The sequence below is a fragment of the Meleagris gallopavo genome, chromosome 19 (genome assembly GCF_905368555.1).
Source record: "Meleagris gallopavo chromosome 19, MGAL_WU_HG_1.1, whole genome shotgun sequence".
In the NCBI taxonomy this organism is placed as follows: domain Eukaryota; kingdom Metazoa; phylum Chordata; class Aves; order Galliformes; family Phasianidae; genus Meleagris; species Meleagris gallopavo.
In genome coordinates, this window is record NC_139422.1 from 5,395,883 (window position 1) to 5,408,656 (window position 12,774).

General features: G+C 53.7%; 1 long non-coding RNA gene across 13 annotated transcripts in view; it reads left to right on the top strand.

The window, feature by feature from the left end:
* LOC104913676 (uncharacterized) overlaps nt 1–12,774 on the top strand; it is a 92,624-nt gene that overhangs the window by 64,624 nt on the left and 15,226 nt on the right. The gene's annotated exons all lie outside the window — the stretch shown is intronic.

Sequence of the window (12,774 nt, forward strand, 5' to 3'; positions counted from 1 at the left end):
GTCCCAAACCTGTATGTGCATCAGCTGCTTCCCCTTTGCTGTGGGGGGAGCTTTGTGCAGGGCTTTGCTATGTGGGTAGGGGAGAAATAGGCAGCTCTTGGGTGGGGAGCCGATGCTGCAGAAAGGACCTGGAGGGAGCTGGGGAGCAGCAGCTCATCTCCCTTCACCAGGGACTTGTATGTAGAATAGAATTACTGAGGTTAGAAAAGACCTCCGGCCCACCCCACTATGCCCTCAGTGCCACATTTCTGTGGGTCTGGGACACCTCTGGGGATGGTGACTCGATCTCTTTCTGCACAGCTGTGCCACTGCAGCACTGCTCCTTCTGAGAAGAAATATTCCTAATATCCAACCTGAACCCCTCCTGGCACAACTTAAGGCCATTTCCTCTTGTCCTATTGCTATGCCGTTGGCACAGGCTGTGCTCTGAAGGTTTGTGTAGCACTGTTCTGAGTGGTTTGTGTGTCGGTGCAGGGCAGCTCCCAAAAGGCATCAGGGAAATACAGTAAAAAGTGCAGATGGAAGGATATGGGAACACAGGGAAGAGACAGAGATGCTTTGCTGTTACCTCAAATACACATCAATGAGAAAAGCATTCACCTTGTTCCCCTGATCTAGACCAGGTCAAGTAGAGAAGCTGGGTTTGTGCTATAGGAATAATCAGTGTGAGGTTCACCTGCCCTTACACAGGTGGTAGAAGCTGGTGCTGGAGTTGCTGGAGACTCCAAAGGGAGAGATGGCAAAAAAAAATCAAAATCCCAGGAAGTGACTTCCACACTGCACCCCATGGGATGCTGATGGGAATGGCACTGCCTGAAGCACAGTGAAGCACAGCTGCCATGGTCTAAGCCCTGCCCAGGGCCTTGGAACTCACAGAAACTTTCCACTGAGTTCAGAGCATCTGTAAAACTCCTCTGGGTCAGAGGGGGGAAAGGGGCTGCAGCGTCAGATAGGTCTGCTCTCGAGCAGAGAGTGTTTAACATAAAACGCCTCCCGTTTCTGAGCAAAAATGCTCAGGCACTGACTACCAACGTGAGCAGCATTGCTCAAGCAAATGGTGTTTACACCCTGAAGCCTTCAGACTTTCTAGATTTCACCTGCTTCTCTGCAGAAACCCCTTGAGAAAACGCTACCAAACAAGGCAATGCTGGGCTGGATAAATTGCCTGGAACAAATGAGCTGGAATTCGTACGAGCCCATCCCTCATGTAAGAAAGGTGTCACTCTGGCAGTACCTGGGGGAAGTGCCCACCTCACAGAGCACGACCCAGCTCTGTCCATAGCTGCAGTCCCTGCTTGGGGCTGAACACCATGGCAGCAAACATGCAGTGCTCACGGCTTGCACTGTCTCTTCTCAGGTGGGAAATGTAAACAGCAGCAAAGCACGTTTTGTGCTTTTTCTCTTGTTGTGGAGGGAAAGGGGGTCTTGCAAGTATTTCGGCATCAGCTGCAGAAATGGGATGTTGAGAGGAAGTGTTGGGACTGGGTGCTGCTGCAGGAGCCGACTGCAGTGCTGGAGGGCTTGGGGACGTGTGTCCTCCAGTTGTCATTGCTTGTCCCTCTCATTCTGTAGCTATTTCTGCCCCAACTTTCCAACAAACTGCTTCCCAGTCTCAAACTATGCTGGTATAGAGAGCTAGTTTCATCCCCCTTTCAGTGCGCTATTTGCATATATTTGCATAGCACACAGGTTTCTGGGAGGGGAGGAGGAGCTGGAGAGGCACATCCTTTATTCCTTTTTTTTTTTTTTTTTCATCCCCTCTCAGCAGAATTGCATTTATTTATTTCAATCCAGCGCTGTTGCTAAGAGGGGCTCCTGGCCAGGTCCTGGGACTGGGGCTGCAGGGAAAGGCAGGGACAGGTTCTCAGAGGTGTGGACAAAGGTATCATTCAGGCACACCCAGACTCTGTCCTGGCACTCTGCAATTCACTCAGCCCCATTTCTAAAAGCTGCCATGCCACCCCCAGCACTGCAGAAACCAAGAGATTCCCAGTGCCAGCCCAGCCCTGCAGGGTCAGAGACGAGTGATGGGCTGGGGGAATTGCCTTCTCAGGTCTGTATTTTTCAGTTTCCCAGCCAAAATGAAAATGCAAACTCTGGGCAGGCGGAGCTCCTGGTTTTTGGCAATGAGTTCTCCCTTTCAGGGATGCTCTGAAAGCAGAATGCTTCTGAGATGCATGCTGGGTGTAGACTTGCTGGAATTGCTGCTTGCTGTGGGCGATCACACAGGTCCTGCTGCTCAGCTGCCTTCCTCCTGCATCAGGCTCTGCTCCTGGCTACGAGCTGCTGGCCCAGGCACTGGGTGTCGGCTCCCTCACCCCAATGAGGGATGGATGAAAGGGAAAGAAACCTCTCGTTCTCCTGAAGTTTTGCTGGCTTTCCTTTCCCCAGGGCTTTGCTGGGTTTGCACTCCGTCTGCTCCCTGTCTGGGTTTAGTTGCCTTCCTTGGTCCTCATGCAAGTGTTCCTTCCCATGGGATTTGCCACTTTCCCTGGGAAACATTAAATCTCTGGGATAGGTTTTGCCAACCCCAGCAATGGCTCTTGCTATCTTTGTTGCCCTAAGCTTGGTGGGACAGGAGCCCTTCATTTCCCTCCCATTTGGCCACGCTGGTGCCTCGGTTCCCTGCTTCTCCTGAAGAGAATAAAAAATGTGTGTGGGGTTTACCTTACAGACCACAGGTCCTGATCTCCTCAGCTGCAGCAATGGGAACCTCTTTAGGGATCTTCCATACACCCTTAATGTCTCTGCTATGTTATTTTTGCTGTAAGAGGGATAAAGTGAAGGCAAGAAGGCAACGCCTGGCTGCCCTAGTGAGTGGAAGGACAAAACAGCAGGAGAGCACCCCTCCGGGTGTTGCCCCACCATTCTGGACCACGCAGCTTGGGGCTGTCTCACCTGTGTTTCTTCCTCCCCTGGGGCAAGATGAATTGGGGAATGTGTGCATGGATGGGGATGGCGACAGAGGTGGTGGGACCAGAGACCAGCGAGGGCCTTGGGCTGCAGCAGCCGCCTGCAGCACCTCGCGCCTGGCTGGGTTTTAATTTTTTATGCTAACTCCTGTTTGCAGTGAACATGGTGTTGTGGTTCCTGGTATTCAGGAGCACGGAGGCGAGCGAGTGAGCTGCAGGCTGTGCTGAAAGCTGGCTGTTGCTGAGCAAGGCAGGCAGTGAGCTGGCTGGGGCTGGCTTGGCGTGGCCATACCATGACAGACTGTGCCATTCCCCATGTGCTGCAGGGGTTGCCGATCTGGGTGCTGGAAACCATCTCCTGGGAGACCTGAACTCTGGTTACCCAAACCCTGGGGATCGCTCCATGGGGACGGGGTTCAGCATGGATGCAGAATGCTCTTTGCTCCCGTGCCCTCTTGCTCAAGGAGCTTTTTCCCAGCCCTGCAGCTCGGGGGCTGTTTGTCTTCAGCTTGACCGTTCCTCCGCCTCCCCCGCCCGTCTCCTCCACTTCCTCATTCTCGATGTCGGGTTGAGCAAGAGCAGATCGGAGCCTCCTCGGGATCAGGGTGAGGCTGGGGGGCCTTCAGTTCCAAGTTCCTTTTAGATTTTTTTCCCCTCCTTCTCTGCTCTGTGCACAAAGCCGGGCTATGATGAAACTCCAGCTCTGCCTTGCTTGCAGCATTCACGCACGGCACATGCTGGAAATAATTGTCCTTGGTGGAGCTCTGCAAGCTGCAGAGCGATTTAACCAAAAAGAGATGGAAAGCAGTTATATTTCTGCACTCTGCTTTTCAGTCTAGAGGCAGCCCCCGGCTACAGGGTGGCTGAGGGCAGGCTGGAGCTCGGGCTGTCCACATCTGGAAGCCGTGTGACCACAGTGCATAGCACCAGGGCCGGGTTTGTGTCTCTTGCTGTTCAGCAGTGCTTATTGTGTTGGGCTTGATGTGGCTTTGATGTGCTCAAGCAGGGCAAGCTGTGGCTGCCTGCAGTGCACTGCTATGGGCATGCTACGAACCTTCTGTAAAATGTGTGTTGGTTTTGCCAAGTTCGGGGTCAGATGCTGCAAGGGGAACTTGAGTAGGTGCTTAGGTAGCTAAGAATGCCTTGACCTTGAGGTTGTCTGATAAGCAGAAGGGAGTGTGGTAAGCCAGAGGAGGATGTTGGCTATGGGGCCAGGTGTTGGGAGCAAGGATTTTATCAGAGCAGCCTTAAGGAAGAGGCCTGTGCCTAGTGTGGAAAGGCAGGGTAAGGATGGGCCACCACAGCATCTCAGAACAGTTCTGGATATACCCAACCCAGAGCCCTCCACGTGGTCAGGAGCAGCCCTGAGCTCCTCTGTGGGACAGGCACTGCCTGCAGTGCACATGTGCAGCACCAGGCACAGCTCACTCCTCCCTGCTGAGCCCCATGGCCACTCCAGGTTCTCCTCCTCTTCCCCTCATTCTCCTATTCACACGGCAGTATTGCAGAGTTGTGGTCTATCCTTCCACAAAAATATTTTGTTTTCTACACAATTCCTTTCCTTTCCAAATAGCCAACCCATTCTTCTGAGGTTCTCTCTCCATCACCAGGGATCTCTTCCTGGCTATCTCAGCTGGCTTAGTTCTATGTGGTTGGTCAAGGTCAGATGGGACTGCTTTCTGACCTGACTAGAGATGAGCCCAAATCCTTTTGCTGCAGAAACTCAGTGCTGATGGCACAACCATCTACCCTTGGATGTGCTCATTTGGTTTTATCAACTTCTGCTTTCCAGTGGATACGAGGAGAAAAAGTACCTGCAACCTCTAAACTTGTTTTCTCCTACATCAGAAGGATATGAGCTCGTGTGTGCTCCTTGGGTCTGTGCGCAGAGGCTCGTGCATTATTTACGGCATCACAGAGACGAGGCCAGACCTGACCTGCTCTCACTGGGCTGTGGTCACCAGCAATGGGAGTGAACCCATCATGGTGACACAGTGACAGTCACTGGAGCCAGGCTCGGGTTTCTGCCTGGGTCACTTCTGGGGCCCAGTAGCAGCACCTGGCTGAGGGGTTTGGGATTCAGCCCCCTCAGCTGCTGGGCTCAGGGTGCTCAAGCCAGGCTCCTCATCATTGGGACTGGCCAACCCTTCATGGTTGCTCAGCAGCAGAGCCAAATTCTTGACTTCGGGCCCTTCTTTTGGGGACTGGGAGGGAGTGGGGTGGGGGGGAGGAGGATGCACTGCGTTTGAGCCCCGATTCGCATCCACCACCCCCTCACCATACCCCCAGCCTGCCCCCCTCCATTCTCGCCAGAGGGGCTGTGAGGAGAGTGGGGGTCCCTGCATAACGCAACCCCCCAAATCTCACATCTCCTAAAAACACATTCTCCCTGGCTGCTTTTTATTGCTAACCTCCACTTGCTTTGCCTCTCCTCCCCTCCCTCCCTCCCCTCCATCTCCCTCCCTCCCTCTCTCTGGGGGGAAAAAAGGTCATTGCGCAAATGATTAGTCAGAGCTCAGTTGCTGTAGCAACCGGCTGCTGGAACTGGGACAGGCGTGCAGCGAGGACAACGGAGAGGTCGACCATCAGCGAGGGCTGGGGAGCCCAGCCTTTGTATTTGCTTTCAAGAGCCGGGGAGCGAGGCGGTGCGAAGCCCCCTGCCCCACGCCACGCACGGGGCTGCTTCCCCGCATCGGCCCCGAGCTGCTTGGCTGCGGTTTTCAACCAGCTGGCATCGCTCGCCTGCTCGGAGCCGCTGTTCCGATGCCACCGCAGTACCGTCCCTCGTGGCCGTGCCTCTGCTCGGGGTGGCTTCCTCCCCCCGGTTGTGGGTTCAGGGCTCGGTGTCCTCTTGCGACATCCTGCATGGGAAACACAAAGCCAAGTTCCTCCTCGTCCGGCACGAGGAGCCGGGCGTTCACTGCACCCTGCTTCTTCCCAGTTCCGGACTGCTATGGTGTGTTTGCTTTTGGCCCCCGAGCAGCTGCGAGCAGAGACATCTCCAAATTCTTCTCCTGCCCCAAACTCGAGGGCAGCAGCTCTATGTGCAATGTCCAGGGGATGCTTGGTCTTGGTGGATGGGGCGAAGGCTCTCCTGGGGAGGGTCAGCCCATGTGCATGGGGATTTTCACCACAGAATCAATGAGATTGGAAAAGACTTCTCCGATCCCCAAGTCCAACCCCACCCCACCGTGGGGCCATGCTTACTGCTTGGGGCTCATGGGGAAAATACAAAGGAGGAGCCAGGGGTAGCAGCAACCTGAAGTAGATACAAGTACTGCTGGGGACTGGATGGGACACCTCAACAGAGGCACTTTTGGTGGAGTTGCATGGGCTTTGAATGGGATTTCAGGGATGTCTTTGGTCTAATGCTCGAGGTTTCCCTAAAACATCAGTTTTCTGGTTGCATAGTGTTTGCTTGTTTAAGGGTCCTCACCTTAGGTTGGCAGAGAGGGAGATGTAAGGGTGTCCTAAAGGCTTGGGAGCCAACAGGGAAATAAAAACAAGAACAAAATAAAAATAAGAACAATGAACTGTTCTTTCATTTTCTCTTGCAAATCTCATTATTTTAAAGGCTGCTCCCTGATTTTTTCCAGAGTCTGGAAATCTTTAGGAGATCTGAGTGCTTGGAGTTGACCACGCTCTTTCTGTGTGTTTTCAACCTTCAGTGTTAGCACTGTGTTCCTTTGGAGATGCTAAATAAAATGTGCAGCTCCAGTCCAGCTGACTAATATTTCAGGTTATCAAAAATGACAACGAAGGAAGGAAAGACCTCCAGGAGGGGGACAAAAATCCACGTGAGTCACTCAGACAATCTGAGCCTGAAACCATAAAATAGTGTTGCCCCATTGCAATGGTGGGATACCGTCACCATCCTTTGGGCTGTGGAGCTGCCTGATGCCCAGGTCATCACCACTGCTTATCTCTACAGCTCCCTCCTTGCTCCCAGAGGACCCTCTGGGTACAGACAGGTGGCTGAAGGCAGCAACCCTGTACTGAGCATCCATGAGCCAAAAGAGGAGGCATGGAAATTGTGGCCGATGCTTCTTGGTGCCATTGGCAGATGGAAGGGTTTAAGAGGATAGGATGCCAGCAGTCTGAGGCTGTACCTCTGTGTTGATGGTATCTCTTCCACCATCTCAGCTGGCATCTGGAACTGAGTGCTGCCATTTCAGTGCCTGCTTGGTGAAAAGGACTGCTTGGTTTTTGGAGCCAAGCCTCTCCTCTGCTTGTGCCCCCATCCCAATCCGTATGGGTAGTGCTGGTGATTCCTGGGTGGTTGGGACACACTGTGAGGCTGGGAGGGAGCTCTGAGGTCTCTTATTTTCCTACAAATAACATATGAGAGACTTCAAATGGGCAGTGCTATCTGTGATGGTTTGGGAGCACGCTCGTGGCTGTGTGACAGCTCTCTACTTGGAAGGGGCAGAGCCAGGGATGTCCTGTCCAGGTGGGATGCCTGGGATGCCCAGCTGATGTGTCTGCTGCGGGCTGGGGGTGATGGTGCTCCAGGAGGGACCTGTGAGGAAATCCACCACCAAACTAACACAGAGCTTTACCCTGTGTGAGTAGTTCAGTGCATTAAAAAGTTTCTGTCCGTTCAGTTCCTCTGTGTGAGATGGCTTATTTCTTGTTGGCAAAAGAGAAACCAGCCAGAGAGCAGCCAAGGGAGCACCTGATGCTCCTGGGTGCCAATGGTGGGAGGCCTGGCTGCCTTTCGGCCAGCCCAGTGCTTCTGTGTGGCCCTCCTGACACGAGCCCCAAAAGTACAGAGACAATTGGCTCACGGTGATGTGAGAGACAGCCCCGACACGACCCTGTGGCAATAGTAAGGAACAGAACGTCCACGTGGAACCGAGCCCCAACCCGGCACGCGGGGGAATGACGCAGCGAAGGTGAAATATCAAAGGGAGAAGGGAAGTGCATGGCAGGAGCAGGGGAAGTGGAGGAGAGAATAGCCGGAGCTGACCTCAGCGGGGCGGGAGCGGGGTGGGAGCCCGGCCACAGGCATGGAAGGGAAGTGGGAAAAGGATACAGCTGGGACCGGCTGCAGCCACCCGCCATCCCCGTCCGGTCCCTGCGCATCAGCGCCCATTGCTCTGCCCCAGTCCTCCTTCCTTCTTTCCTAAAGGCACAGTGTATCCAACCCTGGCTCCCCGCACCTTGGCTTTTCTGAAGGCAGCACAGAGCAGGATGCAGCTGAACCTTCCCCTGCCAGCAGCCATTGCCAGCAGCATCTCGGCAATGGGGGCTGCCTGGTGAGGAGCACGGGCTGTCCCGGCACTGCTGCTGTCCCTGGGATGCTCTTTGTGTCTGGGGACAGCTGACACGTTTTATTTTTTTTTTGCACGTGGAGTTCTAATTCTAGCTAGGAAAAAAAAAAAAACAACCCCCCCAAAACACACCCTGCCTTTAAACATGAGTGCAGGCAAAGTTTTCATGAACAGCTCTCAACGGAATGGAATTCTTCTCTTTCTCACAAAACTGCCTGGTTCTAAATGAAGGGCTCCTCAGGTCCTTCTGCTTTTCCCCCTCAATCTTCAGTGAAAGTTCTTCCTTCCCTGGGTCATCCTGCTTTCCTCCCAGAGATAGATTTGCTCTTTCAGTAGCAGCAAATATAGGGAATGTGGGTTGTTGTTTGTTGTTTTTTTTTTTTTTTTTCTGGAATGTTGGGTTTTTTTGGAAAAAAGAAAAGAAGATGAAAACTGTCCTAGAAGAACTCACAAAAATGTCCTCCTTGAACCCATTAGAGTGGAATGGGATTAATAAGGTCAAGCGTTTCCCCCTTTTCCATACTAGTTCTCATCTGTTTTAAGCTTTTGGTGTGGAAGGATTGGGACAGTGAAGTGCAAGAGGCCACTCTTACTCTTTCTTAACCCAAGGGGAGAAGACTTCCATCCCACCTGAGTCTTCCTTAGGAGCTGGTGAGGAGCCCTGAGAGCTGGTGATGTTATTGCCTCCCAAAAGCCAGCATCAGTAGGGCTCCATGCTGCAGTCCTCTCCCCTCTCTGTTGGAGGGATGCTCAGAAACCATTGGGGTTGGGGTGGATGCCCAGACTTGGGAGCAGCACAGCAGAATCCTTGGGTCTCGGGGCCCTTTTGTGGCTCTCCTGCATGCTTCTTGGTGTCCTTGGGGAGCAAAATATATCCCTCTTTGTGCTAGGGTAAGGGTTTTTTTGTTGTTGGTTTTTTTTGCTTCAGACACGCGATGAGTGTGTTACTCAGGCATGACTCGAGAACTTGTGAGCAATAAAGTCATCCTGAAGTCTGCCAAAAAAAATCTTCTTAGCACACCCACCTCATCACACGTTCCCACTGTAGCTACTTCAGCATGATCTGCTGCTGAAACACGGCTACCTCGAGGGAAGGCTGTGGTAGCCATCTGGGAGCTCTCAGCAGTGGCACATGGGTGAACCCAAGCATGTCGGCACAGCACTATGCAGTGTCACCTGGCTGGGGAATGGGACTGTTTGCCAAAGGGATCATGAATATGGTGGGCTGGGGTTTTGCTCCCAAATCCAAGAGAAAACAGGGCTGGAAGGATGTGGAGATGTTGTGTAGCTTGGTGTAGTGTTCCTCCCACAGCCCAGTTTGTGTCCCACATTTGGGATTGTTGGCTCTCCCAGGTAACAGTGGTAGGATGAGAGGTGGTGGCCTCAAGTTGCACCAGAAGGTTCAGGTTGGATATTAGGAAACATTACTTGTCTGAAAGAGCGGTGCTGCAGTGGCACAGCTGCCCAGGGAGTGCTGGGGTCACCGTCCTGGAGGCATCCCAGAGCTGTGGGGATGTGGCACTGAGGGATGTAGGGCTGGGGTTGGACTTGGGGATCTGAGAAGTTTTTTCCAACCTCACTGATTCTGTGATTCTCACCTTTTGGGATAAAGACCAGCCTAAAATCCCCATAAGGTGAAGAACTCTGGACCTTCCATATTGTGGCAAGACCTGCAGGGAGGAGACCTTTAGGGGAAGTTTATGGGCAGGAGCACTCATAGGGCCTCAGGTCCAGTGCACAGCCACACCAGGGCCTGGGCTCCACATCCCTGTACTGGCCACCACTACCATTATGGGATGGCCATCAGTGGCACTGTGCATTCCCTGAGAAGGGAGATGGCTTGGAGGTATGTGCAAGCTGCCCCAAAGCAGGTGAGTTCTGCTGGCACTGCAGCTTGATGCCAAAATTCCTCTTGCTGAGGGCTGCGTGGAGGTTAGGTCTACCCTATGAGAGCCATCATCACACACTAGGTCTGGTTCCTCCAGGACTGGGATTTTCCTGGGGTGGAATAACGGGATTCCATTGCTCATGGGGCAGGATAACAGGGTTCCCTTGATTGTGGGGCAGGATAATGAGGTTCCCTTGTTGTTAGAGCAGGGTAACGGGGTTCTCTTGCTCATGGGGAAGAATAACAGCACTCCTGTGGTCAGAGGAAGGATCAAGGTGGAACAGGAGGGCAAAGGATGGGGCTGGAGGCTCGCGCTCACCTCCCCATGGGTGGGCAACGGGAGGTGGGTCCAGGAAGGAGCCCCTCACCTGAATGATCGGGGTAAAAGCCGCCTCCACGAAGGCCTCCTCTCCCCACCCATTCCCCGCCACGGGGCTCTAAATAATTGATATGCTGATAAATAATAGATCTTGTATTTGCTCCTTCGCTTTTCTCTGCCGGGGCGTGTGCTGCATTAGGGTTACAGCGATGGGAGCGAGTGTGTGCGTGTGTCGGACGGGGTAGGGAGCTCTGCAGAGGGGAGAGCATTCCGGGGAGATAAAGGGCTGGTTTGATGTGTGTTCATGTGGCGGGGCTGTTTTGCCTTGCATGCCTTTCTCTTTTGCTTTATTTTTTTCCTGGAGTGAAGCCTGGCGCCAGCAGTCTGGAACCAGCCTGACAAGCTTTTGAGTTATGGAAAGGGGGAGGAGGGGGGAGGAGGGAGAAAGAGGGAGCGAGAGAGGCAGGGAGGAGGAGGGTGAAGGGAGAGGGAGGCAGCTGGGATGTGGATTATTAGGGGAGAACAAGAATACACACAAGAGGCTGGTGGGGTGAGGGCTGGGGGTACTGGGGCTAATGGGGAGGGGACGGAGCTGGCTGCGAGCAAACGTTTCAAAGGAGAATTTTTTTGCACGGGGGGGAGAGGGGGAATTGAGTCATTTTGGGCATGAAACGCAAACCTCGCCGCGTCAAGGAACAAGGAAGTTTTTTAAAGCTCCAATTAAAGGGCTTGGAGAGGTCCGGGGCTTTTAAACAGCCTTGGGAAGGGGGGGGGGGGGGGGTCCTGGCTGGCGTTCAGGCTGCCGTCCCATCAGGACATTCCTTTCTGCTGAACGCTGCTGCTCCCGGCCCTCTCCTCCTCCTTTTCCAAGCTGCCGTCGAATCCTTTCCAACTCCCGCGTCCGAACCCGAAGAACTTTGCTCCGTTTCATCTCTCGCCGTCCGCCTCCCTCCCCCCTCGAAAGCCCTGGGCTGTGCTCGGCGCTTTGATCACGAGCTGCTCGCACAGAAAGCCCCCGGCCCCAATGATTCGTGGGGTCCTGGGCACGCAGCTCCGGAACCGGCAGCACCGCCGGGTGCGCTCTGCCAAAATCCCCCCCCGGGAGGATGGACACCCCCTCCTGCCGTCACCTCGCTGATGGAGAAAGGCAGCTGCTTCAGTTGTTGAGGTGGTGCTTGGTGCTAGGAGCTGGGGGAGGAGGGTTCACTGCACTGCGGTGAGGTTTTGGCCCCATATTGGAGAGGGTGGAAGCAGCCGGTTGGGGCAGCAAGAGGGTGGCCTGGGCAGAGTGTTTGGAAGGCTCCTATCGGGGACCGCAAGCAGGGGGATGCATGAGCTCCATAGGAAGCCCACTGTTGCTGTGGAAGGGTCCCACTGGTGCTCATGCATCACCATATCTGGGTTTCCCCTTGGGTGCCCATGCATCCCCCTTTTCGGGGTTCCCCATTGGGTGCCCACGAAGGCTGCTCAGGAGCTGCTCCAAGGCTTTTCACAGCTCTTGACATCCCATGCACAGAGCACATGTAGTGTTTGGTGCAGCTTCATGCCACATTTTGCTCCCAGGTACCCTCTTGTCATTGCCATGCCAGCCCATCGCTGTGTTTCCGAGCCCTGGCACATTGAGAAGCTGCTTACCCATGGGAGGAAATTCAGAGTGCTGGCAAGGAGATGGGGATTTGGAGCTGCCTTCACATGGGCTTTATTTTGTTTGGTTTCAGCACAGCCTATTTAGCTCCGATGACTGGGGAATGTTTGGGAGAAAGGAGTTCTTTGTTACATATTGAAGAGTCTTAGGTCCTTGAGTCAGCTTGTGTGAAGAGACAGTACGTGGGCTCTGAGAAGTTGAGCTATCCAAGGGATAGGCAGATTTTACATTGTACCTCTAAAGGGAAGAAAGAGAGTTAGGATTCATGCACCCAGCTCCCAAACAACATCCAAGCACTGTGAAGCACCACCACCATCTGCCAAGGCTTTGTCTTCGCAGAGGAGATGTAAGGGGGAACACCCAATTTTCTGAAGCCTCCATTACAGGTTGCCTACGAGCTGCAGCTCTTAGGAAAAACACTTCTTTCTCTGGGTTTCCAGGAAGCAAAATGTTGCCCTCCGCTGTTTGCAGCGTATCTGGAACAGAGAGCTCACTGCCTTGGAGCCCAACCGGTGCCTTACTGTGGTGCCACATCCCCAGCAATGCCCAGGCTGGCCCAGGGACAGCCCCTGCCCTAGAGGTGCAGTACAGACCCATGGGAGGTCCTATGACCTCCTGATTGCCTCGCACTCGTGGGCACACACCTGGCACCTCAGCACAGGCATTTTGTAGGACTGGGCGTAAGTTTGGATTTAGTTTGGACAGATTTGGGTCTGCTGAATATCAGTCTCTTCACA